This window comes from Bubalus bubalis, chromosome 5, assembly GCF_019923935.1.
Source record: "Bubalus bubalis isolate 160015118507 breed Murrah chromosome 5, NDDB_SH_1, whole genome shotgun sequence".
NCBI classification, from domain to species: Eukaryota; Metazoa; Chordata; class Mammalia; order Artiodactyla; family Bovidae; genus Bubalus; species Bubalus bubalis.
The window spans coordinates 11,664,599-11,677,542 of record NC_059161.1 but is presented as its reverse complement, the minus strand read 5'-3'; positions in this window follow the sequence as shown (position 1 = coordinate 11,677,542).

Below are 12,944 nucleotides of genomic sequence, written 5' to 3'. Positions count from 1 at the left end.
GATAATCACATAAACAAATATAAACTGTCAACAGTCTCAAGTGCTGGAGCAGTGCTTAGAGGACATGACCTAGTCTAGGAATGCTTTTCTGAGCGCCGAAGAATTGATGCTTTTGAACTGTGGTGTTGGAGAAGACTCTTGACAGTCCCTTGGACTGCAAGGAGATCCAACCAGTCCATTCTGAAGGAGATCAGCCCTGGGTGTTCTTTGGAAGGAATGATGCTAAAGCTGAAACTCCAGTACTTTGGCCACCTCATGCAAAGAGTTGACTCATTGGAAAAGACTCTGATGCTGGGAGGGATTGGGGGCAGGAGGAGAAGGGGACGACAGAGGATGAGATGGCTGGATGGCATCACCAACTCGATGGACGTGAGTCTGGGTGAACTCCGGGAGTTGGTGATGGACAGGGAGACCTGGCGTGCTGCGATTCATGGGGTCGCAAAAAGTCAGACACGACTGAGTGACTGAACTGACTGAGGAATGCTTTTCAGAGACAGTAATGACTGAACTAATATCTGAAGGATGAACAGAACTTAATCAAGAGAAGAGGAGGGACAAGCATTCTAAACAGAGGGAACAGCACGTGTAACCGAGCAGGACCCCGTGGGGCCTTCTGGGAACAGATCCCAGCCCTTCCCATGTCCCCCACCTGCTTCTTGTCTGTAGGAAAACTTTAGCCTCCCAGGCCTTCCCCAGGTTCCAAAGAGTAAGTTTAATCTGAGAAGTGAGAGAATGTACAAAAAAGGGAAAACAGTCAAGCAAGACAAAACAATAGTTTATCCATTAAATAAAGCCAAAATCATTTAGTTCCTCCTCAAGGGTTATAGGTAATATTCTGAGCCATCCTCTGGGCTGCTTTACAGATACTAAAATCCCTGTCAGGTGGAAGAAGTTAACTGCATGGTGACCATCAGCACATCACAGACCCCAGACAGGTTGGAACCAGAAGGTTGATGGTGTTGACTCCAGATTACCTCCCTACCAACTGATCAGAAAAGTGTCTGCAAGTTAGTCATATACCCCACAACCCCATCACTATTTTTAAAAAACCCTTCCCTGAAAGCCACTGGGGAGTTCAAACCTTCTGGGCACTGGTTATGTGGAGTTCTTGCTTGGCATCCTGCAATAAATGCTGCACTTTGCTCACCACAACCTTCTATCAGTAGATCAGCTGTACTGCACACGGTTTGGTAACACACGTGCAAAGTGTCATTGGTTGGAAGAAGTGTGACCACAATGAAAGGGTGACTAGAGCAAGGCTAGAGGAAGAGTGTTGTTCTAGATGATTTTAGGAGGTAAATAGGTCCTCTTGGACAACCCACAGGAGTCTCCTCTGATTAAAAAAGCCTCTGACATGCCAGATTCTGTTAGATGAGCTTTATGTCGGTTACCATACCTAAATCGTATTCCCAAGTGGTGCAGTGGTTAAGAATCTGCCTGCCAGTGTAGGAGACACAGGAGACGGAGGTTCGATCCCTGGGTCAGGAAGATCCCCTGGAGGAGGAAATTGCAACCCAATCCAGAATTCTTGCCCAGAAAATTCCATGGAGAGGAGCCTGGCAGGCTACAATCTATAGGGTCGCAAACAGTCAGACACGACTGAGCACACACGTAAACCTAAATCAGTTTTTATTACTGTGTTTTACTACACATGGATGTTGTATGTTAATGAGAGAATTATCTTAAACCTCAGAAGCTTTCAGATATACACCTACATAGGCAAATCTTGGATAAATTTGGTGACTCTACATAGGTTTTTAACTTTCTGATTTCTGGCAGCTCTAACCAGCACAAAGATGAAAAGACTGACATAGAAATGAACAATTACAATACAGTAAACAATGTGCCATTTAAGGATTCCTTATGCAGTTATCTGCTTGTTAACTTTTATTGCAAGTCATCTTTTCCTCTTTCGCTGAGAAGGATTTCCAACAGCTGAACAAAACAATCATGTTAACTGCTGAGTTGTCTTTCCAGGTGAGTCGTGGCAGGAACAGACTTATGGTGAGGATGGGTCTAATTTAAGAACACTGGAAAAGAAACAGCCTCATTTTAGAAAAATGCCTGTGCTGAACACAAATGACTCAAGATGGAAAGATGGTCAGTTAAGTTTAGCCATTAATTTAGGAGCTTAGCTTATGAACAAAACTGTGTTTAAAATAAACTGCCAAGGAATGGCAGCTCACCAGTGCAGCAGACCGATGACAGCACTCTTAATGCAGCTCATGCTTGTCAGCCAGCCGCCACGCATTCTCGCATTCCGGGAGAGTCTCCGTCCACCTTTTTCACTGCCTGCCACCCCACAGCTTGGAAAGAATGGAGCTTGAACGGAGATTTTGGGGGACTTTGCCTCACCATAACTCAGGGGAAGTGATAAGAAGTGCTAAGTTCACTTAACTTCTCTAACCTAGAAGGTGATCTATTGAATAATTTATGAGTAAAATATCCTTCCGGCCACAGATTAGCACATGAAAGCAACAGCTCTGGCCTGGGGATATAAAGCCTTAGCAAAGAAGGAATACCAATGAACATGGACAGTGGGCCCCTTGCCTGTACCACCGTACCTCTGTATTTCGTGTATTTCACTTATTGATTGCACGTTCTTACCCAGTGCTAAATCCTTGTCCTACCATGGTGAAAAGACCAACACACGTGCACCCAAAGGTATTAAGCCCTGATCCCCAGAGCCTGTATGTGTTACCTTATATGGTTTAAAAGGGTCTTGCAGATGTGTTAAATTGAGGATCTTGAGCTGTGTGATTATTCTGGATTGCCCAGGTGGAGCCTCAATGCCATCACAAGAGTCTTCCCACATCTCCAGAGGGGATTTGACACAGACCGACCCAGAGGTGGGAGGGATGTGGCCATAAATCCGGGAATGCGGGACCTCCAGCAGAAGCTGGAAGAGGCAAGGAGCAGATTTTCCCCTTGGAGCCTCCAGAAGGACTGTGGTCTTGCTAAGACCTTGATGTCAGTCCCGGGACACCAATTCCAGACTTCTAGGCTTCAGAACCGCAAGAATACATTTCTGTTGTTTCAAGCCACCTAGACTGCAATAATTTGTCCTAGCAGCCACAGAAAACTAAAACAAATTGTAATACAATAAAAGTGTTCACAAGGGGATTAACAAAGTGAAGTGGAAAGGCTTCACAGAGGACCTGACATTTTAACTCCTCCTAGAAGACTGGGCCTCCCTGGTAGCTCAGGTGGTAAAGAATCCACCTGCAGTGCAGGAGACCTGGGTTCGAGCCCTGGGTTGGGAAGAACCCCTGGAGAAGGGAATGGCAACCCACTCCAGTATTCTTGCCTGGAGAATCTCATGGACAGAGGAGCCTGGTGGGCTATAGTCCATGGGGTTGCAGAGTTGGACACGACTGATCGACTAACACTTTCGCTTTCAGAAGGAAGACTGAAAATTGACCAAGGGAAAGAGAGGCCCCCACAAATGAGATTAAGAACCTGAAGGTGTAAATTCACTGGGGTAGGAGAGACCTTGAAAGTCTGGGGAGGTATTTTTATCTTACTGCAGATGCTTGCATAGTTCTGGCTATGTACTAAGTGCACTTTTAAAATAAAGTCTCACCTAATCCTCCTAACAACATTTTATAGATGAAGGATCACTATAAATAACTTGTTCAAGTGAACAGCGGGGTGAGGACTCAAAGCAGTCTGTGTGTAACAAGTCTGTGCCCTGGACCACTGTGCCTCGCCGCCTTCCTGCTTGGCCCAACCTGCAGCCTTAGGAAGGAGACCTTAGGTAAAGCGGGACCAGCAGGAGTGGCCCAATGATGAAAGGTTCTATAAAGTTTCTATAAAGGTTCTATAAAGCTGTGTGCCTAGGAGTTAGATGCCCTGTATGGTACTACCGAGCCAGAAAAGTTTGGCAAGCATGATTCAATTGTTGCTTAAGGTCATTTGCATGGCCGAGTCAAGGATACATTACAGGAGGGTGAGGACAGAGAGAGAAATAAGAAGTGTAATGCAGTCGATAGCCCAGAGAAAGATGTTGCTGGCATGAACAAGGGCAATAATGGAAAGAAGAGATACGGGTTTGGAGAACTTTTAATTAACAGGACCTGGTGCTAATAGTGCATGAAGGGAAAGGTGAAAGGGGAATTTGAGCCATGGAAAAATCTGTCTGATGACAGCTGACATCAGTTGCATTCAATCCCTCAAGTTCATTTACGTCCTGTGAGTACGCCACAAACAAGATCTTGTTATTTCTTCTTTTCCACTATTTCTTTTTTAATCTCACTTCATTTCTATTCTTATGCCACTCCTTGCTGATGGCTTTATTGCTGGATTATTACAATAGCAGTAGGCAGCCAAAGATCATACACAGCTCTGCATTTCCTTCTGAACCCCTTCCGTCACCACTCAGTCGGCGGCACTGACTCGGAGATGAAATGATATTGCAGAGTAGGACTGAGAAAACTCTTGGACTCCAGAAGCCTAGGATCTCAGGAAACTCAGAGCTCGCTCCAGTCATAGCAAATCTGAGGTGATGTAGGAGCAAGGCCTCTGCCCAGGAAGTAAGAGGGAGAATTGGAAAGAAAGCCAGAGGGAAGTTGGAGTGTTTGTGAAGGGGGCATGCATGTTTGTTTCCTCCCAGGCTGCACCCTGAAGGAATGGAATAACGCAGTAAGAACCCCGTAGGTTCGAGAGGATTCAAAAGAGAGATAACCAAGGACCAGGGGTTTTTACCCCTGCTAAGCACATCTTGCCTTAACATCATGGTGCCACCCAAACGCAAGACCCCACCCCCAAAACTGATAAGACATTTCTACCACCCGGGGAAAATGAAGGCTCCTAACAAACTCTGTTCCAGTTTCTTTAAATGTTCTGTGCATTTATAGATGAGCTTCATCTATGGTCTCTCCCTATTCTGTGTGCCTTGGTTACTGCTGTCAAACACATCTCAAAAAAATTGCTTTTTCTGTTGAAGAACGTTCAGTTGCTCCTTACCGGATGTTGCATCAAGGACAAGCTCTTCTTTCTGGCTTTAAAAACTCTACCTCTGACTGTCATACTCAGCTTGAGTTCTATCTGTTCTGAGAAGCCATCTCCAAACATTTCTGCCCATAATGATTTCCATTTCCTAAGGTAAGTCTTTATCTATCTGTACTTCTTGACATATAATCAACAACTTTATATATATAATCAACAACTTTGTATATAACCCCATGTAAGTTAAAAGGTCCTTAAAGGAAGACACTCAGTATCATATTTGTTTGTAGTGTTAATGCTTGTTATGTGTTAAATTCTGACACATTTTCTGAGTGAATAGAATCGTATGTATTGACTTGGAGTGTTTACAAAGCAGACAGCCAGAGGCACCCATGTATTTCTCACTGGCAAGCAAAGGTGTGGACTCAATAGAAATCAACCTCTGTTTCCAGGCTGGAGTGCAGCAAAAGCGTCCAAATGCATAATTTACAGTCCAAACACTGGCGCCTCAGTCACACTGCATCATTTTTACTAGAGGCAGGGTTTCTCCAGAATAAGAAGCAGAAAGAGAGCCAGAGAAAAATAACCAACTATTTGAGAGTCAGATGGATCAGGTCTCAAACTACCAATCATGTTCTCTTGTATCTGGAGTGAAAAAGAAAGAAAAAGAGGCCGGTGGGGGCGGGGGGTGTGGGGTGGGGCGAGGGGGGAGTTGGGGAGCCGGGGGGCGGGGAGGTTAAGCTGGGTTTGTCCTCATGATGCAGGCAATACAGTGATTCTGACTAGATGCTAAAAATTGAATGAAAAGGCAGCCCCCCAAAAGGGGTAGATTGGGAGTTTGGGGTTAGAAGATGCAAACTATTATATATTGAATGGAGAAACAACAAGGACCTACTGTATAACACAGGGGACTATATTTAATCTCTTATGATAAACCATAATGGAAAAGAATATGAAAAAGAATATATATATGTATATAAAAAACTGAATCCCTTTGCTGTACAGCAGAAATTAACACACCACTGGAAATCAACTATATATATTCAATCGAATAAATTTTTTAAAAAGGCAGCAAAAACCCAAGAAAAATCCCATTACTGACATAGTTGGTTCTGATCTAGACTTGTCAGCTTTTTTCTTTATCTCTAGAAAGTCTTGCTACCTTTTTTTCCCCACTTGAAAAAAGTATTGAAGGTAACAGGTAACTGAGTTTAGAGGTTTTACACACTTAGAGGTCTTGCTGAGAACTATTAGCAACTTTCTTATTTGGGGGGAGGCAGTGGGGGAGGGGTGCTGGGTACAGAACTTGACTTTGCTGCCAAAGGCACATGACCTTGAGTGACTCACCTGGAGCCCGAGTTCCAGGGCTTTGTGCAACCTGTAAAGTCGCCACTGATTTAGGTGAAGGCAGAAGAGTTCCACAAAAAAGAGAGATGAAATATGATATTTAATGCCTTAAAGCCTGAGTCTGCCCCTTTTATAGGCTTCATCTTTACACAGAATTTGAATACATCAGTATGGTTTATTTTTTTTTTAATAAGAGGGAAGAAAAGATTGAAAGGAAAAAGGTCAATCACTGTGAATTGAATTCCTGAAGAAGAATCTGCAAAAGGGACTGTCATCATCTCAATTGTGAGCAGTGACAATACTTTGAAAAAATCTTTGGTTTAGTTTTCTTTCCTATTAAGGTTGAACAATTAGTAACATTAAATGTTTATTAAATCATGCAAATTTAAGGTAAATACAATGTATTTTTTTTTAAGCTGGGAAGAGAGGATTTATGACTTTGCTTGATAAAAAAATAAATGTATACAATAGTATTTTTAAATACAGCAAATTTAAGACCCCAATAGGTTTTTGAATGATTTTGGAAAATATATACTGCTCAAAAATTTTTATCAAATATATTTTAAACGCTTCTTTCTATGAAAATTTAAACATTCAGGCATTTATTTCACTGACATATTTCTGAAATAGAGCACTTTGAATGCAACAGGTGAAATGTTCATTTTTTTTGCTTGCGTCACTTGCTAGTTTTCCTTCACCACAAGTTCTCTCTCTGTTTTTTCCTCATCTTCAGAATTTTATAAACTGAAATCAGGAAAATTAAAAACTGAAAAAAGGACAGGTTAAGTGGAAAAAAGGGAAAATGATTGGTGTGGTTCTTAGGGCCAAAGTATAAATAAACTGAAGGGCTAAGGAGACTTTCATTGTTCAGTTATTTCCTGATAGCAGTGCAAAGGCCCTCTTGTGTGCTACATAGGAGTCAGAGTTAAATTAGAGCCAGATCTTATCCTCCAAGGACTTAGAATCTAGAAGAGGAAACATGCCATATCCTTAGAGAGCTGCAAAAGTCTACTAGAGTGTGAGCCTCCCAAAGGTAAGGAACGTGGTCTGTTTTGCCCACTCACTGCTTTGCCCTGGAAGTGTCAGACACAAAGTGGGTGCCCAAGAAATATTTACTGGATAAGTGAATAATACAAGGTAGAGAGTGTTGAGCCGTTTAAGAACTGTTAAAAAAAAAAAATTGAAATTGGTAATAGGAGAGATAGGTAACTTGCAACATCTGTAAAATTACACAAGTATATTACAGACAATTAAGCTGATGGGCCATGAACAGAATCTCCTATGCATTGCTACTGTTTTTCAAATCCATCAACAGCTCTGCCATCCTCTTCAAGGAAGACCATAAACACATAAGTTAAAAAGGACATTATTTAACACGCTGCTCCTCAGTGAAATGAGGAAGTTAGACTTTGTGTGTGTGTGTGGAGACAAATACGCAAGATCCTTTAAATGGTAGAATGGTTAAAAGTGTACACTTACCCACCAAACCTTTGATTTCCTAGGTATTACTGCCGAGGAAAGAGGTTGAGAGGAAAAACATAAAATAAATAATAGTGGAGGTGTTCTGCAAATATGACAAAACTTGAAAACAACACATGAATGATGTTTGGGAAACAGGAAGAAAAATGATTAAGTTCATTTTAGTTTCAGTGTACCGTTATTTAAATGAAATTCAACAGGAAAAAAACATTGTCCTTTCCTGAATAATGTTAAACAGTTCACTTTCTTAAATCCTCTGAACTGCTTCTCAGCAACCTTCTGAATAGTGACCAAATACACACAGTGTTTTACCCTGTTTTCTTTTTTTAAACAGAGACCTCTTGACTAGGTAACAGACTTAAAAAAGCAGTGCTAGTACCTGCTAAAGGCTTTGCCAGCACAATGAGACAAACACCAGCAAGGTACTGCTTATATTTGTAAAGCTAAAGGGACTTTTCTTGAAGGACTTTAAAAAAAATCTGAGATTAGGATCTTTTCAAGTTTAGAATATCTTTTCTTTTAAAATGATGGCGGCTATAAATGATAGAATATTTAGGCAAAGTAAAAATTGTCAGCCTTCTGGGGATCCCATCACCTTTTAAATAAATCATACTATTTTCTGAAATTTAGAGGTGTGAATGTTAAGAAGGACTTTACAGTTTACAGAGACTACTTGGAATTATTCCTTAGTGTGGAAAATGGTGAGTCTTCAAATAACCCAATTATAGGTATTCAGAATCATGACACCTTGGTTTCCTTTATTTTCCTCTTGGTCATGGACCTTGGTGATGATCTGCACCATTTAATTTTCAGATTACTGGGGATCAAGAAATATCAGGCCATGTGCAGTTGAAACTATCATTTTTCAAGGGCAGTAAAAAATTCATTTCTGTCCTTATTACAGTTTTATTATTTTTGGAAAAGTGGTTAGGCATCTTTGATGATTATACCATTTAACATTACCATTTTAAGCAAGGATTTACTGATACAGTTCTATTGAATCATATTTTTTTTTTTTTTTTGGACAATAAGTGATTTATTTATGTTATCCAGAGTCCTTAGAATAAACTGTGGGAAAAAATCCCTAAATCCACTGATTGTATTGTTCCATAAACAATATATATTGACTTTATAAAGTTTAGAAGACACATATAAACCCACTGATTGCCAGGTAAAATTTTTGTTGTAGACCTTTCCATACCTTTGTTTATGAACATATACATATTTTACAACAAACATATGGGATCACATTATAAATGCTATTTTATAACCTTTTTTCAACTTAAAAATGTGTTGTAAATCTCTTTCTATGACAAATATTTTTCTCCATCATTTAATGACTATTGTGATTTTCTATGATATACAGCAATCCATTTAACTAGTTCCTTGTTGGATACTGTTAATGCCTCCCCCCCCCCCATTATAATGTTGAAATGAGCATCTTTATCAAGTTAAATTTATATATATATATTCTTGAATAATTCATTAGGATAAATCCTAAAAGTAAAATTGCTGGGTAAAGTACATACAAATTTATAAGACCTTTGATAACACTGCATGGAACTGATATAAAAATATATGTATATATTTATTTGATGATTTATTATTATAATGTTCACCATATGTAAAGAGGATAGAAAAATAAATCACTGTATAGCACTCCCTGCATTTCATTTACTTTCCAAAAATCTCATTACAATTAAGACGAGACATCTTAGGTAAAACCATTAAGTTTTGGCTAAAGGAGTGCTACATACCATTTGGTCCCTAAGCCTTATTCTAGTGTCCAGGAAATTGAGGCTAAAGTCATTACAGATCCTGGTCACAGGGATAGTTAACAAGGTGAGAGTCAGTCCAATCCTGGCTGCAGATGCTGTCTTTGGCTCCCAAGATGCTCAAAGTTGTTTTTTAGATAGTCAAGTAACACTAAGAACTGAGATGCAAAGAAGTATTAGACAGTATAAATAAGTTATACCATTATACTTACCAGTATAAGTTTTACCATTAATTTTGTTATTAATGGTAATAATAACAAATTTGTTTAAATAATTTAAAAAATATTTTGTGATGAAATATTTAAAAATAATTTTGTGATGAAAGCATTCAGCTTGGAAAAGTTTTCTAAAGGTTGGTTTACTATTTGCAGTTTTATACCGATGGCCCCTGAGTGCTGTGTAATTCCATTCAATCAATGCAGCTTATATTTATTTATTGCTTAAATATTGAAATAATTCTATTGTTTCTTCTTTGGACTAAATAGATGTATTGGTTGCACAAGAAATAATAATCAAAAATAAAAATATAAAATACAAAGGGAAAATCATATATAATTGCACCAACCAAAAATAATTACTATATACATGTATATATCTACCTATTTAGACAGATAGCATACAAAATTTCATAGTGTTCTAGAATCTACTTTTTCTCACATGTCATTGACATCTTTTAGTGTCAATAAATATTAACCTATATTATAATTTGTAATGGCTACATGGTCTTTTACTGCACCATAATTCATTCAGCCAGCCTCTAAGTTGATGGACGTTAGGTTTGTTGGTTGTTTTTAGTTAAACAATCCCACCATAAACAATCTTTTAAATAGTTGTTTAAATATCTCAAATAAATAAATTGCTTTCTTTTACCAATTTACTTGTTACATGTAGTATTATTTCTTGGAGATTCACAATGCACATTCACATATTAAGCAAATATTTATTGCTTTTTTATTGGTCACCTACCAACTGTGCTAAGTGCTGGGATTAATGTAGTAAAGACTCTGAAAATTCTCACAGTAAGGAAGACCCTGTAAAAATTTTTTTACGATTTTTTTTTTTCTTTTAATAATGGAGATCCCTCCCATTCCCTCCCTCTTTTTAATATAGCACATCTACTAGTATTTCACTGATTTTATCTGGAGCAGAATTTGGAAAATGCTAATCTTGTTGAAAACTACTAATTAAGTGCCTGTGCCTACCTGTCACTTTTCTGGGAACGCTGAACAAATCCTGGGAATTATTTAGAGGAAAGATATATTTTAGGCACTTCAGAAGAATACATCTTTGATCTAAATTGCTGGATTAACTTTCAGAATAAATAGCATTTTGGTACAAATATTTCCGTGAGACACTGGAGTTTTGTTTCCTTAATAGTATTCATATCATTAAAACAAAAGGGAGACTTGAATGTAAAAGGAGAATGTGGGCCATAAAGTACTTTTTGGCTTATCAGCAGATTTGTTGGGGAGAGGAGCGAGTCAAGAGATGCAATTATTCAAAGGAATTAAGGGTGGAGGTTATGGAGATTATATGACAACGTGAAGTAATTAAAATAAAACATCTTGTAGAAAAAGGTTACAAAATCCTATACCTGGTATGTGAAAACCAATTTAAAAAAACCCCGAGGAATCCAATGAAATAACAGTATTTGGGTTGGGGGTGCTTTTTTTCCTTCGACCTCTAATTGTCGTTTTCATTTTTATTTTTAAAATATATAATAAAATAGAAAAGAAAGAAAATACTAAAGGATCAGATAAAATTAGGAGAAGAGAGGCTTATGGAGGAGGAGGAAGATAGTGTTGAGTCGAACAAAGGCAACAAATAGATTAAAGTGAATAAGGGTAGAAGAGCGAACGTTCCATTTGTCCTGGAAGAGATCATTAATGGCTCAAGTGCTGTGAAGTGGACAAAAGCCAGACTGTAGTGGGGTCAGATGAGAGAACCGGAGAAGAATAATTTTTTCTAGGACCCAGGATCATAATAATTCACTTAGAGTTTCCCCCCAACCACTATTACTTTAGTTCTGGTTTTATCATGTTGGGATTTTGCCTATACCAGTTTTTTTTTTCCCTAGGAGCTGATAAATGAAAACCATAAAAAAAAAAAGAAATCCTATGAGTAACTTTCTTTGCCCTTATATTTGAACTGAATAATAAAGAAATGGTAAATGCTCTTACTGAGCTGTGCTAGAAATGCTACCATATAGAAATCTTAATAATATACCCTGTGTCTGCCATTTAAAAACAGAAGAACTTGGCCTCCCAAGGTCATTTCAGATGCCTTTTTTCCTAAGTGATTTGTGTATATTTTATCCATAAAAGACAAATTACTATGAAAGGATATGAAATATAGGTTTAAGAAACTCAAGGAACAAAGTGCATCCTTTTCTCTTTGAATTTCTTAAAATTAAGTTCTTAAGACTCCTGCTGCTTACCTTCAAACAAGCAACCTTGAAACTACTCCATGAAACCCAGTTAAAGGACGAACCAAAGACTTTTCACTTATAAAGAAAAAAAAGTAGCACATGGGAGAGAGAACGTTCAAGTCTTCAGTATCCATACTTATTAGCTAAATTGAATGCCTGTGGTGGGTCTCATGGGAGCACACAGTGGCAGCCTCTTTATATTACAACTCAGCCAGAAGCACTTATTCCCTTGTAATTAAGGCCAGGGGTGCAACCAGTGATGCAAATGAAAGCAGTCATGTGGATTATTCAGTTCCCTCAACAATTCTCAAGAGGTTGTGTGTTTGTGGCTTTATGTTTGTTTGAAGTCCTTGTATGACTCCCTCGGTTCTCCTTGCTACTATAGGTTCAACCTCAGATGAGAACAATAGCTAAAACTCAGACAGCACTTCCTATAAGCCAGATGCTGTTTTAAGTGTTTATCCTCCTCTATCCTTTCTAAACTCTAAGAGGGCTAAATATGAAGTCCTGTGTCCCCAGAAGCAGATGCTGAGATGAGGTTAAAATGCAAGGGATTTATCCCTGAGTTGGCCCGAGAAGAGACCAGTATGGAGCGGGGGAAGCAGGTCACGGAAGGGGAGTTGAGCCAGGTAAGGCTGCATCTCAAGCCAAAGTCCTTCAGGGGCAATGCTGGGGCATAGGCTAGAAGGGGGAGCTTGGCTTCCATCCTCCCCCAGAGTCATTGGTTAAAAACCAGCAGAAGTGGCAAGAATTGTGGGGTGGAGGGGGAAATCCATGAAAGAAGAGCATCGGTTGCTTACTGAAGGCGATGAGTCAGAAACATCTACATCATCTGCTACAGGTAGGTACAGGCATACCTGTAGGTACAGGCATACCTCGGAGATGTGGTGGGTTCAGTTTCAGACCATTGCAAGAGAGCGAATACAGCAACAAAGTGAGTCACACAAATTTTTTTGTTTCCCAGTGCA